Here is a 6,521-nt window from a genome sequence, read left to right as displayed (position 1 = left end):
CTGCACCCATCAGTGCTCGCTAGTGTGTGTAGTGTGTGGGAGCAATGGCGTGCAGCGTTACCGCTGCGCGCTTACCTCAGTGAAGATCTGAAGTCTTCTGCCGCCTTGAAGTCTTCTTTTCTTCTTATACTCACCCGGCTTCTACCGGCTCTGCTCCCCTGTAATGCACCCAATCTCCTCTGGGCACAGGAACTAACTGAGGTCTGGAGAAGGGGCATAGAGGGAGTAGTCAGTGCACACCCATTCTAAAGTTCTTTATAGTGCCCATATCTCCTGCGGAGCCCGTCTATACCCCCCCCCCCGATGGTCCTTACGGAGTCCCCAGCATCCTCTAGGACGTAAGAGAAATATAGCAGCATGATGGGGGGCAGGTGGGGGTGAGGAGTACGGTGTTGGCTAACAAAAATAATGCTACTACCAGTTTAAGCTGCTATCTAACCTTACCCCCTCCATACCCCAGTGACTTGCGGTAGGGTGAGGCAGAGCCTTTCCTGTCATAGTAACGTTTGTGCCAGAGTTTTGACTGTATAACATATATGAAAAATAGAATGTGTGACATATCTTCTTTGCATTATTCTAATCATATTTCTAGCCAAAACTCTGGAGCAAAAGTCTATGGCAGGTGAGGCAGTGCTTCACCTTCCTATCTTTTTCGAACATCTATGATCAAAACTCACAAAATTTCCAGGAGTTTATACTACTGCACCTGTGTATAATGCCCACATGTACTCTTTGGCTCATATACTACGTGTAAATCTGTCTCTGGTGCTAGCCAGTGCCTCCTGAGCCATTTAGCTCACCGCACGTCCCTGCGCCTACCCCCGACACTGCCTGCCTTTAATCCCCTCCTGCCCCCCTCTAGTACTGCTACAAACCCTTGTCCCCTTCCTAACCCTGCCTACCTCTAGACCCGTCCTTGCTCCCCAGCACTATCCCAACTGCTGTCTGCACTTATCCCCCCCTTAACCCCAGCACTGACTGCCCTTACTCCCCTCTACCCCAACTCCCCCCTGCCTCTACCCACAGCTCTACCCTAACTGATGCTTGCCCTTACTCCCCTCTAGCCCAACTCCCCCCTGCCTCTACCCACAACTCTACCCTAACTGATGCTTGCCCTTAACTCCCTCTACCCCAACTGCTCCCTGCCCCCAGCACTGCCCAAGTTGCCACTTGACCCCAGCACTGTCCCAACTGCTACCTTCCCTCACCCCTCATAATGAATGATGGGACCCAGAAATAGCAGACCAGGACCCCAAGTTTTAAAGAGTGGGGTCCCTGGTACCCACCCATTTTTTCACTCGATCACAGAGGGGCAATGTTTTTTATTGACTGTCCTATCTTCCTTAAAGATTGGAGACTGTAACTTAATTATTTAAAATTATTAAATGTCCATCACCAATCCTCCTCAGGTTTCCTGTTGCAGGTTTTGGGAACAGGGTATTATGTAACCAGAAATTGTTAGTGCTGCAATGCCTGACTACAGAGAGCATGGCTTCACCAATATACACCTGGTAACATCTACAGGCACAAAGAGGACACTAACCACCTACAGAAGATATAAGGCATAATTACCCAAATAATATATGTATTCTGCACTTTTTATGCATTTATTATGTATTTATTGTAATTTTAAAATATACTTTGAACAGGGAGTCATGCTATCTCTGGACGACAACACGCTTCTCTGTCCGCCAAATTAATAATCATCATACTAGTTACTAATTATCTTCTTCATTAACCGCGACTCTCGCCCTGTGGACGGATGATGATGATCTGCCCACGCTAAACATGGCAGATTGTGTCAGACCAGTCCAATCAACTAACCAATCACAGCCCACTGCTAGAACGAGGCTAACGATTGGATAGTTGGAATGTGTCTTGCTGTCAGCCAATTAGCGATCGGTGTCGCTAGAGGTGAACCCGGGCTGCTGCCGGAGAGGCCTGGAGCCGTAATCGGTGAGTGTCTGTTTCCTCTTCTCGTGGGGAACGTCACCAGCGACGTGTAGCCCATGTGGGGCCACGTTATGTCCTGTTAGCCGGTCTCTGTGTGGAAGGACACGCTCCGGGGCTGAGTGTGCGTGCGTGTGGGAGTAGCTGCCTGGCCCTGGCTCTGTCTTACCTCTTCAATTAACACACACACACACTGTAATGTATGTCAGTCAGTCAGCGTTTTTTTGTTATATATAATTATTTTCCTCACTGCATTTACATTTTAAAGGCACTTAGTGATGCAGATAGTGTTGTAGTGGTATCTGCGAGTATATTGTTGAGAGTACAGTGCTCCTCCCGCATTTCCACCACTTAGGAATTTCATATGGGACATACTAAAAGGAATGACACTCTGGTCTGCATAAATGGAATGCCAATTGACTATAATGGGAGTAGATTGAACATTTATATATATTTCCAAAAATCTTAAACTTATGAACTATATCTTCAGCACACTTCTTCCTAAGGTGATGTCACATATTATAAATCCAGAATGACGCGGCATTCCATTTATGCAGACCAGAGTGTCATTCCTTTTAGTATGTCCCATATGAAATTCCTAACTTGTAAATGTTTGTACGCAGACCTGCAGGAGGTGAGGTCAGGCTGTGATGGCGGTGAGATGAAGTGTCATTGAAACGGCGTAGAAATGCCACCAACTCATCCCCTTCGCAATGCGACACCTAAATGGTAACTGTGACTGAAAATATGCCTCTTATACCCCTTTCACACAGAAAGTGAACGCACCGGGTAAATACTTTCTACCTGGTAAATTGCCGATAAACAAGGGTCTTTTTTCTGTGTGAAAGGGTGAACCCGGGTTGAAATTCCCGGGAGTTCGACCCAGGAATTTACCAGGTCGGTTGACTCGGGTTGACACTTTTCACACATACGAAATACCTGTGTTGATCTTCAAATTACTGGGTAGAAATTTTTGACCCGGTAATTTGCTTGTCTGTGTGAAAGGGGGGTCAAGCTAGAGACCGGTATAGCGACCCGGCACTGAAATGCCGTGTAAAAGCCGGAATTTTCAGACATTTCTGTCCAAGAGTGTTATGACAAGCTTTATAATTAGGCGTGCCATACGCTCCCTTTAAACCGGGACACTCGTGAATTACACAGTCTTACTGTCAGCAGTACAGTTCTGTCAAACTAGAAGAGGTGTCCCTGTTGTGCTGATCTCATTCTCTATATTTTATTATTATTGTTTATATTGTAGAGCCACCATATTGCACACTTGGAGATTAGTCTGAATTCCCTAACATACACGCGCATAACCCACATTGACTTAAGATGTGTTCTCATACATCTTTGCTGCAGTCACGCCAAACAGCCACCTCCTGGCACCCCAGGTCGCGTTAGAATCTTTTAGCATCGTGTCTTTTTGTAGAAAATGTGGCTTAGTTGCTCCAGTCCTGCTAGCACCGTGTGCACGATTTTTTGAATCACCCGCCCCCCTCCCCTGCACGAGCAGAAGGCACATGTTTTCCAGGGAAAGTGTGCGTGGCCTTGAACTGTTTATTATATTAAGATACAGATGCACGTAATGCCCCCAGCATAGTGCCAAATACACGTAGTGCTCACCACTCCTGGACTTCCGCCGCCACTGCTTGTGTCTGAGGGGAGGAGAGCACAGCGCTCGCTTCTCCTGTCCCTCACTGAAGTCTGCTATTTCAAATATGGCGCCAGGTCATGGCCGGCACTACATTAGAATTGGCCGGGTGCACTTAGTAGCTGGCCTAAGGTATGTGCCTGGATCTGGCCCTGATTGCGACTAGGTCGCAGGAGGAGAATGTGCTGATTAATTTGGTACTTGTACACCTGAGTGTGACTGAAGGGGGGGACGACGACACGTAGAGATGTGTGCTGAGCGATCTCGCACAGACTGCTCAGCACACATCTCTCCTCCCACTCCGCGCGATGTGTGCTGAACGAGGGGGGGCTCACTTCACACAGCGGTGTAGTGAGCTACCAGACTAGAACTAGAGCCGGCAATAGCGCCACGCATCGCTATAGCTGTGGGCATAGACACAGGAGAGATCAGATTGCTTAGAAATTAAGCACTGATCTCTCCGTGTGTACCCCCCTTGAGTCTCTGAATCTGTATGCAAAGTGCAACAATGTAGCAGCAGCAGCAGCTTTTTTCCAATACAAGCTCTGTTCTGCTTTGTATACAGACTCAGCCACACACAAAATACAAATGTCATATATCAAATTAATCAGCACAATCTCCTCGTGCGTCCTAGCTGCGTTGTGACTAATGCCCCCTACACATCAGGCGATCCACTGCCGAGCTGCCCGACGGCGGATATGGGCAACCTGGCGGTGGAGGGGGGGGGGGGGGGAATTCGACGGGGGGAGTGAAGTTTCTTAACTCCCCCCGTCGCCCGGCTCCATAGCACTGCATGCTAATATGGACGAGATTGTCCATATTGGCCTGCATGCATAAGCGACCCGGCACCAACGATGAACGAGCTCAGGGCCGCGCATCGTTCATCGTTGCTGTATATACACTGAACGATATGAACGTTCATATCGTTCAGTGTTCTTGCCTGTGTAGTGCCCATAAGTTGCACTTACCGTTGATAGCTACTTGTAAAACCAAGTTTTCTTTAGGATGGTGGAAAACTCCTAAACAATGACATGTTAAACCCATCATAAAATACATCACAGTATTTTGGTGTAAAGCTGTGGTTCCCAGACGGTAGGGCAGATGTATTAAGCCTGGAGAATGGATAAAGCAGTGATAACTGGAAGGTGATAACGCACCAAGCAGTCAGCTCCTTAAGGGGGGTACTCACGGAGCGATCGCTGCTTAAAATCTAAGCAATCTGACTAGATTGCTTAGATTTTAAGCATGATCGCTTCGTGTGTAGCCCTCACAGCGATAGCGATGCGCATCGCTACTGCTAGATTGGCCTGCATGCAGGCCAATCTAGCAGGTCGCTCACTTCACACGCTGGGTGAAATGAGCGGCCCCCCCGTCTACCCCCGCACGCTCAGCACACATCGCACTGTGGGGTAATTTGGTTCTGTGGGGTAACAATTTCTACTTTGTTCATGAAAGAAGCCTTTTCGAGCAAGATTAGTGATCACAAAAGTTTAAAGAATGACTGACTGTAAAGTGCCTTTTGTTATTTATAAACCCATTACAGCTAATGCTTCAGTACCACATGATAGATCTTTGTGATTTAACTTTTTTTCTCTTATGTCCTAGAGGATGCTGGGGTCCACATTAGTACCATGGGGTATAGACGGGTCCCTTGGGAGTTATGGGCACTTTAAGAGGTTTAGTGTGGGCTGGCTCCTCCCTCTATGACCCTCCTACCAGACTCAGTTTAGAAAATGTGCCAGGAGGAGCCGGTCACAGCTAGGGGCGCTCCTAGGAGTTCTTTTTTTTTTTTTTTTTTTTTTTTAAAGAGTTAGGTACAGGCAGGCTGCTGGCAACAGCCTCCCTGCTTCGTGGGACTTATGGGGGGTGTAGGATCCAACCCTAGAGGTTAATGGCCCCTATCTCCGCTCACAGGACACTGAGCTCATGAGGGTGATGATCGCTAGCCCCCGAGGCGACCGCTCACTCCCGCCACCCCCTAACAGAGCCAGAAGATCAAGGTGGTGAGTAGGATGCCGGTGCCCCAATAAGCGGGTCACCGGCAAGAATGGCAGCACAAGGGTGGGAGCCCAGCGCTATAAGGCTGCGCTCCGGAGGGATCAGGGGTACAGTGAGGGGCGCCCTGGGCCAGCACAATACCCTAAATACTGGTAACTATTGCTATCAGGGACTCTGTACTGCTGCTAGCCGCCATTACCTCAGGCCAGTATAATCTCTAGAAGTGCAAGAAGACGTGCCATTACAGGGGGCGGAGCTTCTCCTCAGAGCACTCAGCATCGCCATTTTCTCCCTGCAGATCACACTACAGAGACGCTGACAGGGAGCGCTGCCCTCCACTTAACTCCAGTTATCCTGTGCGGTACCAGGGGGTTTTAGAAGGGGGGGAAGAGTGTTTATTCACATTATAGTACTGTGTAGTCTATTAAGGTTACTCAGTCAGCGCCAGGCTTTTATTATATAACTGCCTACTGGGGCGCTGTGTGTGCTGACTACTTAACTCTCTCTTTTTCTCTGAAAGTACTTTGGGGAAACTGTGTCTGACATTTTCCCTTGTGTGTGTGTGTGTGTGTGTGTGTGTGTGTATGTATGTAATATATCTCACATTACCATATCTAGGGACTCTGTATCTTATGCTGCAGAGTGTGTATCTTCTCCAGAAGAGTCAATTCCTTCTACTCGGGAATGCAATATACTGTCTCAGCCTTCTGAATCCGAACCCCAATGGGTGGCTTCTATTAAGGGAATGATATCCCTGATTTCATCTAGGATAGCTCATAATGAGACTGAAACACAGGTTTTAAAAAAATCTGTAGAGGTTTTGTCGTTTTCTGCTCCCACTGCATCATCAAAATCCACTGGTATATTCCCCAAAAAGCGTGCCCTTGCCCAGATTATGCAGGTCGACACGGTTACCGACGGG

General features: G+C 48.0%; 1 protein-coding gene across 7 annotated transcripts in view; it reads left to right on the top strand.

The window, feature by feature from the left end:
- Positions 1 to 1,823: 1,823 nt before the first annotated feature.
- ARMC1 (armadillo repeat containing 1) overlaps positions 1,824 to 6,521 on the top strand; it is a 156,968-nt gene continuing 152,270 nt past the window's right edge. For 2 of the 7 annotated variants that reach the window (XM_063923798.1, XM_063923796.1), the window contains exon 1: positions 1,963 to 2,150. The gene's annotated coding sequence lies outside the window, so the exon portion shown is untranslated. The other 5 variants (XM_063923797.1, XM_063923795.1, XM_063923800.1 and 2 more) reach the window with 5 other exon arrangements.

The sequence above is a fragment of the Pseudophryne corroboree genome, chromosome 5 (assembly GCF_028390025.1).
Source record: "Pseudophryne corroboree isolate aPseCor3 chromosome 5, aPseCor3.hap2, whole genome shotgun sequence".
Taxonomy (NCBI): domain Eukaryota; kingdom Metazoa; phylum Chordata; class Amphibia; order Anura; family Myobatrachidae; genus Pseudophryne; species Pseudophryne corroboree.
Note: the sequence above shows the minus strand (reverse complement) of the source record. Positions and strands in the feature narration are given on the sequence as shown.